Here is a 19,534-nt window from a genome sequence, read left to right as displayed (position 1 = left end):
TGAGTATTATGATCTCTATAGAAACTTAGGGAGGAATATAACACTGCTAGCAAAAGAACTCGTTCAACAATCACTTGATGATTGATATCCCAATAAGGTTGGAATGGTAGATTCGTCATCTATAAATGTTACAAAATATGATGCTCCTCCTAATGATTTGATGTTAACAGGCCCAAACACATCTGAGTGTACCAATTCTAACACATTTTTCTTTATGTCATGGCCACCTCTAAGGAATGAAACCCTTCTTTGTCTACCATATATACAATGCTCACAAAGATCAAGATTGTGGGATTTCAAACCTGGCAATAAATTTTTACCAAGAATGATTTTTAAGCCCTTCTCGCTCATGTGACCCAAACGCTTATGCCACAGATCTGCTGAATTTCCTTCTTTTGTGACAGCAACTAAATCTAATTTTCCTATCAGTGTCTTCAATGTGTATAATGTTCCTGTCTTGGGTCCTTTGGCCACGACCAATGCACCTTTGCTAATTTTCCAGCCTCCTTTTCCAAAGCTTGTCGAACAGCCTTCATCATCCAGTCGTCCCATAGAGATTAAACTCATGCGCATTTTCTTGGTACATGCTTGACCTATTTCAACAATATATCTTGTCCATCTTTCATCTTTATCTGGATGTTGGAGACACAATTGTTGTTACACCAAAACCTGTAGGTGTTAGTAAATAGACACATCGCTAGATTTAAGCACATGCCACGAAACACACGGAGAGCGTTGGATTAACACCACCATTAACGGGGAGTGCAACAATATCCCCCCTCAACGTGAACCAGGTGTGTTTCGAACTCAAGACCTTTGGCTTTGATACCACTTGTTGGAGACACGATTACGTTACACCAAAACCTGCAAGTGTTAGTAAACAGACACGTCGCTAGATTTAAGCACATGCCACAAAACACACAGGGAGCGTTGGATTAACATCACCATTAACGGGGAGCGCAACACTAGACATCTCCCACTCCAACAATACTGCAAAAATGATTATTCCCCAAATGCACTCTACCATAATCACCAGTATTATATGAAACAAAACTATCTTTGCATGGGGTTACATGGTGAGATGCCCCAGAGTTAAGGATCCAATCAAAACTACTGCTAGATGTATATACACATGCATCCTCTACTGAAACAGTAAACAACACATCACCATCTGTGGCTATAGCAGTAGTCTCACCTTCATTTGTGCTAGATAACTTGTGATTTGTACTAGATGGTCTCTGATCCTTTTGTCCTTTCTTCCAGAATTGACATTCTTTCTTCATGTGCTCGGGTTTGCCACAATGAAAGCAGATGATTTTGCCTCTCCTTGATTTTGATCGCCCTCTAGAGCTTGATCACCCTTGCCAACCTTGATCCATTCTCCTACCACAATCAGCTAGAGCTAGAGCCTCTCCTCCTTGGTTTTCTGCAATTGACTTGTGTCGCAGCTCCTCATTCATTAAACTGCTGCTGACATCATTAAGATTCAGAGTCCCTATAGTTTTTGAAGTGCTCATAGCTACAATTAAATTTTCCCAGTTGTCTGTCATAGAACAGATTAGCAAAATAGCTCTAATTTCATCATCTAAAATGATTTTAACAGAGGCAAGTTAATTAGTAATAATATTAAATGCATTCAAGTGCTCAGCAACTGAAGCACCCTCCTTCATTTTGAGATGATAAAGCTTCTTCATTAAGAACGCTTTTTTGATGCCATGTTCTTCTCATATAGATCATGGAGCTTCTTCCATAATCCTTCTGCTGTCTTTTCTCTAGACACATTGAAATAAACATTCTTTGCTAAATATTGGCGGATTGTTGCAATCGCCTTTCTATCTAGCTTATTCCACTCTTCATTTGTCATCGATGAGGGTTTCTTTGTTGTGCCCTCAATCGGCAAATACTGATCCTTTAAAATCAGTATATCCTCTATTTGTGATTTCCATAGGGCAAAATTAGCCCCGCTCAACTTCTCCATATCTGTAACTATTGTCCCCATTTTCAATCAAATTCACACAAAAAACTCCACTTAAAAATAAAACTTTAATTATTACTCTTTAAAATTTAGTAATAATGACCTTCCTCCTTTTAAAATACCCTTTTCAAAATTCCTGCTCCCTTTTAAAATATACTTTTCAAAATTCCAACATATAATTATATATGTTTCATAATAAATATAAAAACATATATAATGTTTTAACCTTTTCACATTTCACACATACATATGTTGGTTTGAGAAAAAAACTTAACGTATACGTGCAAGCTTGATGTGAAAAAAAAACTTACGAACACCATGTTTCAACTCCAAACTCCACGGATCTCCATGTTTCAAATTCCAGCAACACGTACCGATCTCCACGTTTCAAACTCCAGCAACACATTTCAACATAGTTCCACGACCTTGTTTTTCTTGCAGCAACTGTCTTTTAGTTCCAGTGTTCCTCAGCTATCTCCTAGATAGATCCTTCAAGAGCTCTAGGGGTAGCAACCAACGTTTTAATGAACGCTGCCAGAGTAAGGCGATGGCACTCAACGACTTGCATAGTGGATATTCAACCCTAGCTCTGATACCAGCTGTTAGACTAGAGCATACATAACACACAACAGATTTATACTCAGAGACTTAGACGGAAATAGCAGAGAATAATTCACAGAGACAGACAAATGGAGAAACAACACAAGATTACTCAGTCAGAAACAGTGGAATAGATAAAACGATCACTGGAGAACAGAAATCACTTTGCATTACACAACAGGCTTGGGCCTTGGCTTGCTTTCCTTGGCCGGAGAAATTACAAATTTATATAGACAGAAGAAGGATCTAGAATCCTGTATGTGATTTAGATGGAGATCTGGAATGATCTAGAAACTAATGGCGGTGTTGAAGAATCTAGAATCATGCATGTGATTCTAGAATCTACTGGCGATGTAGAAGAATCTAGAATCCTGCATGTGATTAATGAATTTGGATTCACACTTAACAGAAGTCATTCTAAGATGCATAAGAATAATTATAATTTTGGGAAGTTATGAATGCAAATAGTAGTAATCCATTGGACCTTAGTCATTTACAAAATCTGGCAACCTAGGGATGGAATGAACATTCAATATCAACATGTTGTTTCCTTAATTGCACGGGACAAACATTGATGGTTAACTAATTTGAGTATTATGATCTCTGTAGAAACTTAGGGAGGAATATAACGTTGCTAGTAGAAGAACTCGTTCAACAATCACTTGATGATTGATATCCCAATAAGGTTGGAATGGAACTAGATGCAACAATATAATGGCATTGAATTTAGGTCAAAATTGCATCATTGACAATATATCTCGCTATGAATTCCACCCTTAATAGTTTTGCATGATCTGAGGTTGAAGCTTAATGCACGCAATCAACTCATCTTTTTATCTAAGCACTACTAGATAGGTGCATCCATTGCAATGCTAAAAACCCAAAGTTTGAGGTAAGAAGGTTTATGCTTTTAACGTGGTTGCACATTTCAATGTATTCAAACCATTATTTGATTTCTATCATCTATGAAAATTTTCATATTAATGCAAATATAGACTCCACATATCAAGATGGGCTACTGTTTTCAAATACAACTTTTCTTTTTTCTCACCTTATTCCTGTAAGGGTTGGCATTTAGAAAAATAGGTATTCAGCCTCCATGAGTCTATCAAGATCTCTATTATTCTATGCTCAATGTGTGACATATGATTATGGGTTCAGTTTGAAATGTTAAGTTAGAGATAACAGTTGTTGCACGTAGGTACAACTATTTTTCCCGAAGCAAAGCATTGGAATTAAAGGATTAATTTATTTCAATTTTGAGATATATTCTATGATGGGCAAAGTATACTTAAGTGTGATCAGAATATTTAATTATGTATTCAATCCCCTTTAAGAGTAGCTGCATGGTCATAAAATGCAGAATATTTAGTCTCTAAGTTCCTATTGAATTAAAACCAAATGAATCATTAGGTAATCAACACAACAGGGGTCACGAAATCTTGTTGGGCGAGAAACCCAAATAGCCCTTCTTGACCCAATTTAGGAATTCCTTTACATCACACAACTAAACTAATATCCCTTCCTAACTTACATTGGTTACCCATACACTATTTGTGTTCAAGGCTTTGGCATGCACAATTTTTTATTTTTATTTTTTTGTTTTGTTTTGCATACAAAAATATCATAGTTACTAAGTTTGAACTTGAATTTGATTAGATATTCAAAAAATTTAAGAATAGATATTTAAACATATTTAAATATATTATTTTTCCAATATTTTGAAATTTTGAAATATACAAATATAATATTGAAAATCTAAAAAACTTCTATTATTTTCAAATAACATTGATCCAATCAAACCAAATTCTATATTGTAACAATTAACCACAACATTTATTATTCTATATAATACAAACTTTAAACATTATAATTTAATATTTACTCAAATTTAAACAAAAAAAATTAATAAATATATCGCACATATATTTATACTACATTACCTATCCTAAATAATCTATTTATTTAATGAATATATCACACATATATTTATGTTATATTACCTATCCTAAATAATCTATTTATTTAATGAATATATCGCACATATATTTATGTTATATTACCTATCCTAAAAAATCAATTTATCACTTCGGTTGACCTGTTACAATTTTTATTAACAACATGATGGAAAAAATATACTTCCTAGAATCTCATCTATTAAAAAACCAACCATTAACAACCTTGCTAAAAAAACATACTTCCAAAAATCTCATCAATTAAAAAACAGGAAAGTACAAATTCAGAAGTGAAGGAGCATAAAACAATTTCACAAAATCTGTATCACCACAGTCGACTCTAAAGGAAATGGCCTTCACAATTTCCTTCTTTACAGTCGCGCAGTGTAGTGAAACAATCTATTGCAGAGCCCATCTGAAACGACAATCCATCGCCCAGACATAACGCAGACGGTGAATTAATTAAATAGCGATGTAATCTTGAAGCGTTTTGGAATTCAAACGCAAAGATAACCGATTTTCCTACCACCAAACACATTAAAATTTTTATTAAGTTTGTAATGTGCAAGATGAAACGAGAGTCTGAAATCACACCCATCGAAACACTTAGACGATGAAGATGAAATCGTATCTATTAATTTAAAATTCCCCAAGGCAAATAAATATTCCTATGGGCATTATTTGCCTCCCCACCGGGGTTTGGGTTTGACCCATAGCTACATGTTGCGCTGCCATCAGTTTGATGTAGCTATTGTATTTTTTGGCATATTGTGTATATGTTGTACTGGATTAATATAAACGCTTCTAAAGAAGTTCTTACCCCTCATTTATACTAAATGCGCCATATCTAGAAAGTATCAGAAAATTAATTTGCAAATTTACCTCCATCCAGAAGCGTTGTGAAGTAAATGAGTTTTTGAAACTGCATACAAGCTCCCCCACCCCTGCAATACTCCAGTCAATCAAATCTCTATAAATATCTGCACAAAGTAAATGGAACTGTAAATGTTTAAGGGTATTGCGCTGGAAGGAGTCTCTGAAAGTCGTTTTGATTTAACACTTGTACTATCATAAAATTAATACATTAATGTATCTTAACCTAGGGTCATGACACATAGTTTAGCTGGTTTCTTGTAAGGTCGAATTTCTGGAGCGAAAATAGGCGGGCCTATGAAAACACATTTTTTACTAGAGAGATGTCAATCTCTGGAAAATTTCTAGATTCACTATGGTGAGTGGCGCTGAATACTCCGGTGTTAGTTTGTAAATGTTTTTTCTTTCATGAATACATAATCTAAAGTATTTTCCTATGCATTCATTTTTCTGGAATTCCAATTTTATTATATATCACTTCATTTTCAAAAAAACATGTTACAAGTAAAGATGTAATATATCATAACTTATTATTTATATATAAATGGCGACAGGGTGCACATCTCAAGAACAAAGTTAAGTCATAGGCTGCTTCCAGTCCAATCCAAATCCCATAGCTGTGCTAATAATTAAGCGCAGGTGACAAATAAAACTTGGACTTGTTCACGATTCGAAGAAACCATCCAATAAAATTATGTTAATTTTTTATTTCAGACTTTTGTGATCTATATTGTATTTTTGGCTTTTGGAATAATCACATCATCAATATTAATATTAGATTAGAAGAAACCATCTAATAATAAAATTGTTAATTTAATATAATTTCTAAAAAATTGTTTAATTATTTAATGTTTTAAATTTTTTAGTCAAAATTGATGATACAATTTTGGTAGAGATTATGATTTTTTATTGTTTTAAATACATTTATAAATACATAAATATACTCAATACCCTAGGACACTATTATGATTTTTATGTTTGAAATACATTTATAAATACATAAATATACTCAATACCCTATTATATTTTTGGAGCACTCTACTAGTGCAGATAATGCAATTAAAACTTACAATTTCATCAATTTTTAACAAATTCAATTAAAAAAATACCAAAACACTAAAAAACCTTTAATAATTACATTGTACTAATTTCAAATTTCAAATATATTTTTCCACATATATAGTATTAATACTAATAAGGAAGGTATCAAAAAGTTAGAGATACATTAGATTAAGATAATCTCATATATTTAATTAATCTAATATAATTCTTTTTGTTATAGTCAATATAAGCTCAATAATTAATGTATAAGAAATAATAAAGTCTTCAATAATTAGGTACATATTGGATTTGGACATCCAATACTAGCATAGATCCATCTTAAGGACTAATCTAACATGAGTCCAGAGGGATTAAATTTCTTCACGTGTAAACTCTTTTAGAGTGCAAAATACAATGTGTTTTTACTTCTAATTACTTTACAACATATTCACAATTTTTTTTTACTTCTAATTACTTTAGAGTATATTCATATTTTTTAATTTCTTCACGTGTAAAAATTTTTAGAGTGAAAAATACAATGTGTTTTTCCTTCTAATTACTTTACAACATATTCACACATTTTTTTTTACTTCTAACACATCCCCTCATACTGGGATGTAGGATGAGCCTCTCGGCTCAATAATATAATACTTCTGTACTAGTTAGGCATGCATTTCTATTTAGAACATTTTTTTTTTTAAATGGACATGAACTAACCGACAAACTTACACATCCCCTCATACTGGGCTGTAGGATATAATATAATACTTCTCTACTAGTCAGGCACGCATCCGCCCATAATTTTTAATTTTAATTTTATTTAAAATGGACACGGAAGAACAAACTTACACATCCCCTCATATTGGGCTATATGATGAGCCTCTGGGCTCAACAATATAATACTTCTCTACTAGTTAGGCATGCATTTGCCTAGGCAGCATAGGGTATCAAGTTGATTACCTATTAATTCAATCAAACATGCCATTTTTTTTTTTTTAATTTGTCAAAGCACAACTTTAAAAACATATTTTCTAATTTTCGTGAATTATTTATCTATCAACGGATTGGTGGTTCATTTTAACATACTATTGCCAAATGCCTTGGAAAAGCGCAAGTGGACAATGAATGTTGAACCATAACAACAATAAATGTATGTTGCAGTGTTGAACCATAACATCAATAAATGCCAGCTTGTATTTCATTCAAGCTGGCTTCCTAAGCAAGCATGGCTCCATTTATTGTTTAACTTGCCCACTCCGAGCCCATGAAAGTACAAAGCCTTGTGGCAAAACATCAATAAATGCTATCTTGTATTTCATTCAAGCTAACTTCCTAACCAAGCATGGCTCCATTTATTGTTTAACTTGCCCACTCTAAGCCCATGAAAGTACAAAGCCTTGTGGCATAACATCAATAAATGCCAGCTTGTATTTCATTCAAGCTGGCTTCCTAAGCAAGCATGGCTCCATTTATTATTTAACTTGCCCACTCTAAGCCCATGAAAGTACAAAGCCTCGTGGCATAACATCAATAAATGCCAGCTTGTATTTCATTCAAGCTGGCTTCCTAACCAAGCATGGCTCCATTTATTGTTTAACTTGCCCACTCTAAGCCCATGAAAGTACAAAGCCTTGTGGCATAACATCAATAAATGCCACCTTGTATTTCATTCAAGCTGGCTTCCTAACCAAGCATGGCTCCATTTATTGTTTAACTTGCCCACTCTAAGCCTATGAAAGTACAAAGCCTTGTGGCATAACATCAATAAATGCCACCTTGTATTTCATTCAAGCTGGCTTCCTAACCAAGCATGGCTCCATTTATTGTTTAACTTGCCCACTCTAAGCCTATGAAAGTACAAGTCCACAGATTTTAATGTGTCACATTTTTTCAAGTTTTGGTAAATCATATACAAAATTCATAAATATATGTGATAATATAGTTTCAACAATTAAATAATTCAATTTTTAATATAATTCTAATATTATATTTTTATTTTTATTATAAAATACATATTTTAATAATCATAATGCTTGGGTAGGTAAGCACCCACAAGGGATTTGAACCAGTGACCTATCACAAGGAGCACCTTAACAGTGCACTCATTCACCGTCAATCCAAAGCCCCATCAACATTAATGTAATTATTTGACTTTTATATGACTAAAATAATTTATTTTACTAATATATTTTTAATATAATATAATATTATTTATTTTATTGTGTTAAAGCTATATTAATATAAAATTTGATATTATTAAATTTTAAATTTAATATAATTAAATTTAAAGTTTTATTAAGTTTTATTTTGCACAAAAATAAAGATTTTTTCAAAATCCCAACATAATCAATTCTACTTCTATTGATGAGATTTATGTAGCTTATATCAATGGGGTCATAACTATAGTATAACATGGTTAACAAGTTCAATCATATTCAACCATGGTTATTCATGGTTGACATGGGAAACACAATCAACTATAGTCAACATGGTCAACCATATACATCTATAGTTACATGTTGGCAACCATGGTCAAACAAGCTCAATAATGGTCAAACTATACAATGGTCAACTATGGTCAATCCACCTCAATAATGATCAATCAAACTCAACAATGTTCAACCATTATCAACTATAGTCAATATTGTCAACCATATTCATCTATAGTTAAACATTAACAACTATACTCAACCACATTAGCCCATAGTCACCCATGGCCAACCATGTTCATCCATAATCAACCATGGTTGACCATAATTAACCATGGTCAAATAAACTCAATCATGGGAAACAACACAACCATATTCATCCATCCTTAAACCACCTCAACAATGGTTAACCATGGACACAATGCTCCTCCATGGTTATCATGGACAACCATATTCACATATAGTTAAATATTGACAACCATGAATAACTGAGGGACTTTTAAATAATAAATGACTAATTTACATCTAATTTTTATAAATAGTTGAATTTTTTTTAGACAACTTCTCAAAACCATTATAAAAGATATACATATTATAAGTTTATCAATATGTCAAAATTGAATCTTGTATTTTACTTTATTCAGCCATATTTAAACTAATTCAGCTATATTTAAACTAAACAACAAGTAACTACCATATAACACTTATTAATATACCTAATAATTAATTTTCATATTTATTAATATTGAACCAATAGTTAACTTTAATATGGAAATAACCAAATCTGTACTTAGTATAAACTCAACTGACATGAACTAAGATATTTTTTCTTGCAAATAATTAAAATGATGTTTCCCTAAATGTATGGGCATTTCTACATTTTATGTTTTTTTTTCAGTGTCAAAAAGGCCTACGGTAAGGAAAGCGAGTGGAAAGCAATGCTAGAATAATTCTGCACACCACATCAACCAGATATATGAATTTGTAAATCCTAAAATAAGCTTAATAACTTTAATATAAAGAAGTTTAAATCTTATATTTAAATTTAATAATTTAAAATTTAATAAATATAATATTAATGAACCCTATTTTTAAATTTATTTTCAAACCATATCTTTAAACTAATTTTTTTGACATTCAATGATTGAATGTGAGTAACTACTCACGTTTAAATAGCACAATTAATTGAATGAGTCTCTGATCCTGAAATTTCAATTAACCGGCGTCTTTTCTTTCCAATTAAATTTATGTATATGAACTAAATTTGATTTTAATTGAATTAGAAACTATAATTTAAAACTAACTATAAAAATTACTTTCAGATTTCCAATCTTGACGTAAATAAAATAACAAAATTTAATAACCAAGACATCAAATCCATATTCTTTTTGAAATTGCAATGTGGGGGAGAAGGAAAATCTTCCAGCTTCAGCCACTATAAAAAGGAAGGTAAAGGTATATATTCAAGCTTCTTCCACTGAAAAATAATTTTCAACAAGTATGCATGAGATTTCAACGTCTAATGTTTTGGCCATTTTCATCAGTGTTCGACCCCCAACATGGTTAAGACATATTATTACAATTCAAAGTATATCGGATGGGAAGAAATGCATATTTTCACATCACAGTGATTCAACTTTCGTATCAATGACACTAGGAGTGAAGAACATAATATCACCAAAATAATAATAATCAAAGGGGGCTGTGGGGCCGCAAGTCGTTGGCTTGAGTGGGCCAGCCATCATTGCCTTGGGGTATGAGATGGGATATGAGCTAGTTATGTTCGTAGGTCCTCAAAGTGTCCAGTAATTTTATAATAGAATGATTAAAGTTTTTATTTTAGGGGGCAATGCAAGCCTGTGTTTATAGGTTTTTTTAGTACGAAAAAAAAGCTATATATTTTGTATTATATTCATCAAAGAGAATGTACAGACATATACATGTATCAAAGGATAAAGACGGTAGAGAGGCAAATATGGTGTTTCAAAGTCACATATTGTAGATATAAAAACTAGAATAGATATCTAGTTCTGCTACAAAATAAAATATATGCGGATAGATATATATGAGTAACAGATACTTATAAATTTGATTCTTATGGCCACAAAATATAAGTGAGCAAATCTTCGCAATGAAACGGGCAAAAAAAAAGGAAAAAGTAGATACATACCAGAAATTCTTCATTAGAAAGAAAATTATGTACCCGGAAGACTAAAGTCTTGGATCTGGAAGGTGATATTTTCCATCTTGATCTACAACCTCCAAATGCCTTGGGGAGAAGATAGGCCCATTTTGGATAAAGCATCTGCGTTTTTGTTATTATGCCTGCCAATATGAGAAATAGAGTAATCCCTCCTGCTATTCCATAATGCTTCTACCCTGTGCCTATAGTTACATGTTACAGTTACAAAAACACAAAAGCTCTTAGATTTTTAGTCCAAATTCGTTAACCTCTCATTTAAAAACACGATGAAATACGCGAAATGGTAAGTATGTCACAATAGACAAAATTTGCGAAGCTCAGGGTTCCATATATTTTTTTGAGTTAAACATGAAATTTGAAATTTTGTCAAAGAAAAACATAAGCTTTCTTACATTACCTAGTTAATCATACAAAAGGCTTTGTCAACTAATAGTTTTGCAAGAGAAGATCAAAGAGTACTGGTGTTTCTATAATTAAAATGTCCTACTTGCAGACGTGGGAGCTCCAAGCTATGCACAGACAAAAATTCCCACCAGCAAACACAAGATGATAAAGTAGAGAACAGTGGTAGGAAGAGTGGCTCAAAAAATGATAAGTAGTAACTACAAGGAACAATAGACACTCTCATGCAAGTTCAACAAAGGAATATTAAATTTTCCATATACAGTGACATCAGCTATATTTTAGCTTTTTCCTTAGGTTCTGTAACTGTGGCAAATATGTACTTCATATTTGGGTTAAGACCTATTTGCTGCCTCAAATATTTTTTGTATTTTAAGGTTGTAACGATTCCTAATTTTCTTATCATAATTTTTTAATACTTTTCTAATGTTCTTCTAGATTATATATTCTATTTAAGTATTTATAATAAAAGAAGCACTACTTATTTATGAATAGATCCATTTTGTTGCAATAGTAAAGAAAATTTTATACAAATTCACAAGAAAACAAATACAAGAATTTGAATTCATGTGAGTGATCATGCTAAAACATAGAAGGAAACTCATACAACAGTCTTGTGTCCACCACCATATGATTATTTGTTGTAGAAAAGATTGGCTAGCTTCCCTACTAATTGTTGACTTTTTCATAGTCGACCTATTACATCCAATAAAGCTTTTAAACTAAGCTACCATCATTCCATATCTCATTTTGGAAAAGGCAAATAAAAGGCCATCTACATTTACCTGTTGTTGGAGATTATGATAGATCAATAAGCTTGCAACTATCTATTCATTTTTAAGTGGTTTACATCAAAAGATTTTCACCCTGTGACATACAGTTTGAATCATCAAACTTACAAAGACGCAAAATAGGCCCTTCTTCCTTGAGTCATGTCATAATAAAAACTTGATGAAAGAGCTTGACAAACGAAAATACCCTTCTTCCAAGGTAAGAAGGGGGGTAGAAGTAGTCAATAAAATATAGGCCTAGATATGTGTATATCACTTAGGACTTGACCTAATAAGTGAGTGATGCTTGACCTCCAAAATTCTTCCATCATGGAGGCACCTGACTTAAATAATGGTCCATCATGGTTGCACTTGACTTATTTGTCACAACCCAAACCTAGTGATTGATAAGCAAAGCATGTGTTGTTTCATATTCCCCCCATCACTCTTGTCCTTGTAGCATATGTCTCACTTATTGGTTCTACTAGTCCATTGACTATCAAATGCCTCCAAATCTATGGTCTTTATACACTCTCTCTATTTTATCTCTACTTATTGGGATTAACCTCCAAATCTATGGTCTTTATACACTCTCTTTATTTTATCTCTCTCGTTACTAGGATCATACTCCTTTTAACGTATTGTATTTCAAAAACATATTGATATTGCAATACTGAGGCTTCCTTATTTGACCTTTAATAAGTGAAAGGATGGTTACAAGACAAGTCTTCCACCTTGGGGATCTCAATAACAACAACTATAAGACTGTGCTTGAAACTACATGAAACTAGCATATGAACCCTTCACAACTTCTTTTTGTAATGGAAAAGAAATTTGTCATGGGTTGATCATCCCATGCATTGTAGCTTGTACTTATTGAGATCACACTAAGTTAAACCATTCACCTAGCTATGCATGTCCAAGGGGTGGAAACCTTGGGGAATGCTAACAGATAAACGAAATGTGCATTTAAAATGGATGAACATGCAATTGAAAAAGTAGATTGGTATGCGATCCAAATGCATACACATTATACTAAAAATGTAGGCCAACAATTTATAATAAACACCACACGGTAACTATCCATCCCTTGTGTTCATATCTGAAATGAAATCTATAGAAATGATTAATAAATTATATCTCTACTATTTAATGGAGTAGTCTATCGAGGCCACAAATTTGCTCAGAAAATAGTGGAAATTCTGGCATGATTTTTGCCAAAATTCGGCAGAAATTTTGGGAAATCTGGATTACAACTGTCAAACTTCATGATTTTGGGTACCCAGGTGCTTTTTGATGGTGCTGAATCCATTTCCACCATCAAAAAAATAATTCAAACGCTCCTATGATCATTTTTTTTTTTTTTTTTAAATCGTCATATTCCTGCAAAAAATATTATTTTTGGCCAAATTTGTGGCCTCGGTATACAACACCCTATTTAATCATATGAAGGCCTTAAGCAAAAGTAAATCCTCTTTATTACAATCAAGAAAATAGAAAGGAAAAAAAATATTATTTTACCATACTATGCATGTAACAATAAATTAAGTTTAAATATCAATGATTTCCAAAAATATAAAAAGCCATGCTAATTGAATTATTTAATCTTGAGAAAGTTGGATGTGGAAAAAAAATATATATTATTTTACCATACTATTCATGTAACAATAGATTAGATTTAAATATCAATGATTTCCAAAAATATAAAAATCCATGCTAATTGAACATTTAAACTTGACCAGGTTTGGATGTGGCATAAAATTACATATATTTTAGATTTTTTAAAGAGCCTGGCATTTATTATTATTATTAATAATTTTTAATAAATATTATGTGTATATTGAAAGACTTAATAAAAAAATATTTTTCATGTGTTTAATGAAAAGTTGTGATTATTTGTATTATCAAAAAGTTTTTCAGCATCTAATTTAAATATTTGAATTTATGACAACTTTATTGCCACAATTGTCTTTCTTATTTACATTTCTTATGGTGGTTCGGGTAAACTTGATTATGTCAAGTTACTAGTGGTTTTCGAGCTCCATGTTTATGAGAACTCGTGGTTTTTTCCATGGTATTCGTCTCCAATATAGCTTATTTCAACACCCAAAAACTCCATATTAATTTTTTCTAGAGGCCATTAGGATTTGAAGCAATGATGCCTTTAGATACCACCAGTTCTCTCATTGTTTCATGATCCTAACAATTAGTATCATAGTCTAAAATTTTATTTAGTCTGGTGGATGTGAAATATCTAGAACCAATGTTAAGCAATGGTTGCTCTATATAAAAAATTTGTCATCGATGAATCAATCGAAACAAAGGTATAACGAAGTGGTGGTTGTAGAGAAATCCGATTGGGTTTGATCAGTTGGCATCAGAATGTACCTCATAAAGAAGAAATGTTCCTCCACAAGTGTTATAGACATTTTTGGGCACTACAACCCCAAGCATGAAATGTCCATAAACCAAGGGCTCCTAAGTCCCTAAAAGTGTTGTTCTAACCCCTAAAGGAACAAGGTCAACAAATTACAGCTTCTCCCAGAAGTTCTCCATGAAAAACTGCTCAGAATTGGTCAAAACAGGATCACTTCAGCTGCTCCACTGGCCAAGTGCATTGCATCTCACCTAAATACACTGTGTGGGTGCGTTGCATTTCAAAAAGCCCTTCTATGGGGTGCGATGGGCGAGAAATGACAAATGGCAGTGTCATTCCGCGAGGTGGAGAGGCAATGGAAGCTTCCAGAAACTTCTCCTGTGACACTTGCCTTTCTGAATTCGACCAAGGATGAGTAAGAGATCATCAATCTCCAAGTGGAAGCAAGAAGTATCAGAGGGAAGACACTAATCAAATCATAAGCTGACTCATCCCCCTTACAGATATCTATATATGGATCCCTCATCCCAGAGATCCAGAGGCTGGAATTTTGCATATTGTAAGGAATTGTTGTTGGTTTCTTGAGACAAACATCAGATTGTTGGGTGATCTAAGCTTTGTATGAGGTGAAGAGGGGCTTCCTTGCTGAGAGGTTGATGCTGGGTCAGAACAACTGGTTGTAACTCCTCTTGGCTCTTTCTTGTTTATCAATAAAAGCTATTCAAGTTTTCCTCCATACTCTTGTGTCATTGTTGTTTGTTGCATTTGTATGGTCAATTTACATCTGATCCTAGATTGTTTATGATTATAGATCCGTGTCTTTGTATAGTGCTATGCTACTGTGATCTTACAGGTACTTTGAGAAGCTGGGCGTGCAAGAGAACAAGTAGCGAAAGACTATCAAGGAAGAGAGGAATCAAATCAAGGGATTAGCGCAAGACAGAGGTTGGTCCTTCTGTTCCTCTCTATCTATAATTCATAAAGGAAAAACGAAAGTAGCTTTACTCTGTTTGTTTCTAAGGCAGCTGTCACCTTAGTGGGATAAAGCAGTTCTATATAGACACTTTTCCCTGTAACAAAATGGCGACTCCGCTGGGGATGAATTAGTTTGTTTGTTTATCTTCCTTGTTGTCTATTTCATAAACTTACAGGTAGCATTCGAACTGCATTTGCCGTAGCAAATGCAAAGTAGATAAATGCTACTTCAGTCCATCTACTGGATCTGTTTATGATTTCAACAACTGATTCACAAACTCTCTGATTGCCCTTGTGATAGCTCTTAGATCCTCCTTAGATCTACCCTGATTGTTGCATTACTGATTACCTTTTGCTCGGCCAAAACCCACGAACTGAACTGCAAACTGTGACCCGAAACCCAAACAGAGTCTCGTTTCTGGCCCAGCACAGGTACTGTTCAGAGAATCTGAACTTCAGCGCACTTCCCGAGTGGAGAAGGTGCACTGCATTTCAAATTCCCTATGTTACAGGTGCGCTGATCAGACTAGGCTTTGTGCAGTGTTGGTTTCTGTGATTCATTCTTTCCAGTTCTATTCCTGAATTTTGTTGCCTATGATCAGTATATGTCTATTTGAAACCCCTTTTCCTTGCTGTTATTCTGCCTCCTTTGTACAAAAAAACTGTAAATGTTTTTGTGTGTTTGTTGAGTCATTTTCAGTTCTCCTTTGCAAAAGTAGCATAATCGTACTGTCGTCCTTTGATTTGAAACTGTCGCAAGTGTCGATTTCGATCATAGGAAAGAGTTTGATTGCTGTTGATAGTCGATTATCCTGTTACTATTGTTTTTGGTCTGAATTTGTAATTTTCTAGTGTCAAAAACAAGTATTCATTTCAAAATCGTAAGGTGTTGTGATCGTCTCCATTTTTTATTTCGAAAAGAAACTTGTTGATATTTGTCGCTTGAAAAGAAATTTAGATTTGTGCAACAACTTTCTTTTTATCATTCATATACTAAGAAAGTCGAAAACAAATACATGCATGTGCATTTGCATATAGATAGTCTGATTGGTTTGATTTAGGAAAGTGCATTTAGAGTGTGCTCTTTGCTCTTTGTGAAAAGAATCTGTCTTTCTTTCCTTAGTAGCTAGGATTTTCATTGCACAAAGAAGATAAAAAGATTGTTTGTCATCTTAGATTACATTTTAGGAATTACATCTACATCTCACGGTGAACCTGAAAGGAAAACTTCATAAACAAGATCAACCATAAAATAAATTCAATGAATCTAACAACGCTTTGGAACTTAACGCACAACATTTAGAAGTCTAGGCTAGAGACATATTCCGGCGTCGTAAAGCCTGGTGACTGTTGTTCTTACTGATGGTTGGGTGATTCCTCCACTTTAAGACGATAAGTGCCAGTACGGACTTGTGCTCCCATGTACCGTCGAGTATATTTTGGGAGACCCCAATAGGCTTAATCCTTTATCCATAGGAAGCCGTGTCTGTCGCCCTATCGATCGCAATGCACTGAACGCAGCATTCAGAAAGATTGACTTCCGTACCGTAAAAGGTATTCTGCAGTTTTGCGATTGGTTTGGTAATCCCTCTACCTAGATTTCCAGAGCAGTCCCTTTCGTTCCTTTTTAGACTCTTTAACAGAAAAGGTCCATTTGAGCACTTGTCACTTCAGGCTCATTAAAAATCAAAGGAGACTAGAGTCATATTTTGTTTTTTCTCGACTCTTAAAAATTGAAAAAACAAGTTGTGTCAAAGCGTCTAAAATTTATTTTAAACGGAATATTCATTACCCTTTCCTACGTTGATCTTGGGTTGAGAAAATGGAATCCACCAACCAAGGAATTCCCCTTGGAGGAAATCCTAGTCCCTTCTCCTCTTGGGGAGATGTTGGTGCACCCCATATGGCCACATTGTCGCTTCCAGGACTGACAATCGGCTTGCCTGTATGGCTCTACTCAACCTCTGTCGTTCAGAACACCGTAATTCCTGAACAATTGAATCAGCAACTAGACAAGTCCAGAGTTACTCGCCAACTTTCTACTTCCTCTAATTCTTCCTCTCCTCCTTCCTCTTCGCTTGACGGGGTTGGTAAAGCCAAAAGTCAAGAACCTGAGAAGAAGAAGGAAAAGAAGAAGAAAGAGAAGAAGAAGAAGGAGCCAAAAGCGAATGGGGGCAAACGAGTATCGTCTATTGAAAATTCACACACTGCACTGACCAGGCCTAAATCGCCATGTGTCATTTGCAAAGGAGACCACTATCACAGAGATTGTCCTTGCATCCCTCGGATCTTAAGGGATTGGTCTCCTCGTTTGCACAACCCGGTGTCGTCAACCTCTGGCGATCATGTTGAAAACACATCGTCGACTAGTGAAAGTGAAGCCCCAGGACAAAAAGGAAAATATAGATTTCCTTGTAAACTGTGCGAAGGCGATCATGCCGTCCACCATTGTCCCTTCTTAGACGAGGCTAAAAGAGTTTTGGACGATCGTCCGGTTTCACCGTTACGACTTCCTCCTGGATATAAAAAACTCTTGCCGAGTCCGTCACTAGTTGAAAATCCGACTGGCCCGCTCAGGTGGTCGGCTGAAGCATCTATCATTGAAGATAAACCATTTGAACCCATACCAGACGAAAGTCAAAAGGTCGAGGCGGCAGTTGACCCGGTCTTGCCTTCAGAGGTTCCATCTTCAGATGATACAGTCACCGAAGAGAACAAGGATGACACCGTCCAAATTCTTTTCATAAGCACAGACTCCAATGAACATGGGGGCAATTTACCCGTTCCTTTACCGCAGGAAGGAATTTCATCAGATTCGTACCCGGTCGTCTATTCGGTCCCACCTCCAAGCAACCTAGTTGTCTCCTTTGATTGGAATCAACTAGGGAGACCCCGTTTACCAACTAGTATACCATTCCGAATCATTGTTCAAATATACAGAATGGTTATGGCTGGTACCATCATAGATGAAGGGGCTTTTGTGAGTATCATTTCCTCGACTGCTTGGAAAGCGCTTGGTTTGCCATCGCTTTTGCCTGAGATGAGAAATCTAACAGGCTTTGATAAAGGAACCAGTCGACCGTTAGGGATCCTTCCCAATGTGCCCATAACATTGAGGGGGAAAACCGTTCAAATGAATGTAATGGTAGTTCAAGGACCCCTGGATTATAATCTACTCCTTGGACGAGACTATATTTATTGCATGGGAGCCATTGTCTCCTCACTCTTTAGAGTAATATGTTTTCCGCACGAAGGAAGAGTGGTCAAGCTCGTAGACCAGCTTTCATTCTCCGGTTCACGCATAGAAACTAGTCATATACCATCCCTAAATGGTCTTTTCACGCAAGAAATGTCTCAATCTCCAGTCCGCCTGCCTGATGAGCGCGAGTGATTCAGGGGACATGACTGAAACCCAGGGGGCATGCACCCTGGTCTGCTTCGACAGGAAAACTTTGGGTATAGGGTAGGTTTCCGCGAGAGAATATGACTAGTCTGTACTCTCGTCGGTGATTGGAAGAGGGGGTTATTCTGGAACAAGATTCTCTTGTCAAAGTCACGTGAGTGAAGCAGCCTCCTCCACTCACCTTTGTCTATTTCGGTAGACATCGCCAAAGAAATGTTTTGTTTGTGCTGTGAATAGAACAATCTTTGGTAACCTATAAGAGGTAGACCTCTCTCGGTAAAACAAATGTTTTGGCGGAAAGAAGAAGGGGTAACCTTGAAACTCTGTTTTATACCTGGGGGCATGCAAACCTTTTGGCGTGCAAGCAAAGAGCGATCATTTATCTGTTTTTTGGATTGGTCGTTTCCTAATTTGCATTAAGAAAGGATGTGGGGCAAAATTCTAAAAACTTCCGTTTTATATGAGACATTCTTATTATACGACTGGATTAATCGAGCAGTTTTAGCACATAGTTCAAGCTCATTAAAAAAT

Source organism: Pinus tabuliformis, chromosome J (genome assembly GCF_031772625.1).
Source record: "Pinus tabuliformis cultivar Carrire ecotype Pingquan chromosome J, CPIR1, whole genome shotgun sequence".
NCBI lineage: Eukaryota > Viridiplantae > Streptophyta > Pinopsida > Pinales > Pinaceae > Pinus > Pinus tabuliformis.
Note: the sequence above shows the minus strand (reverse complement) of the source record.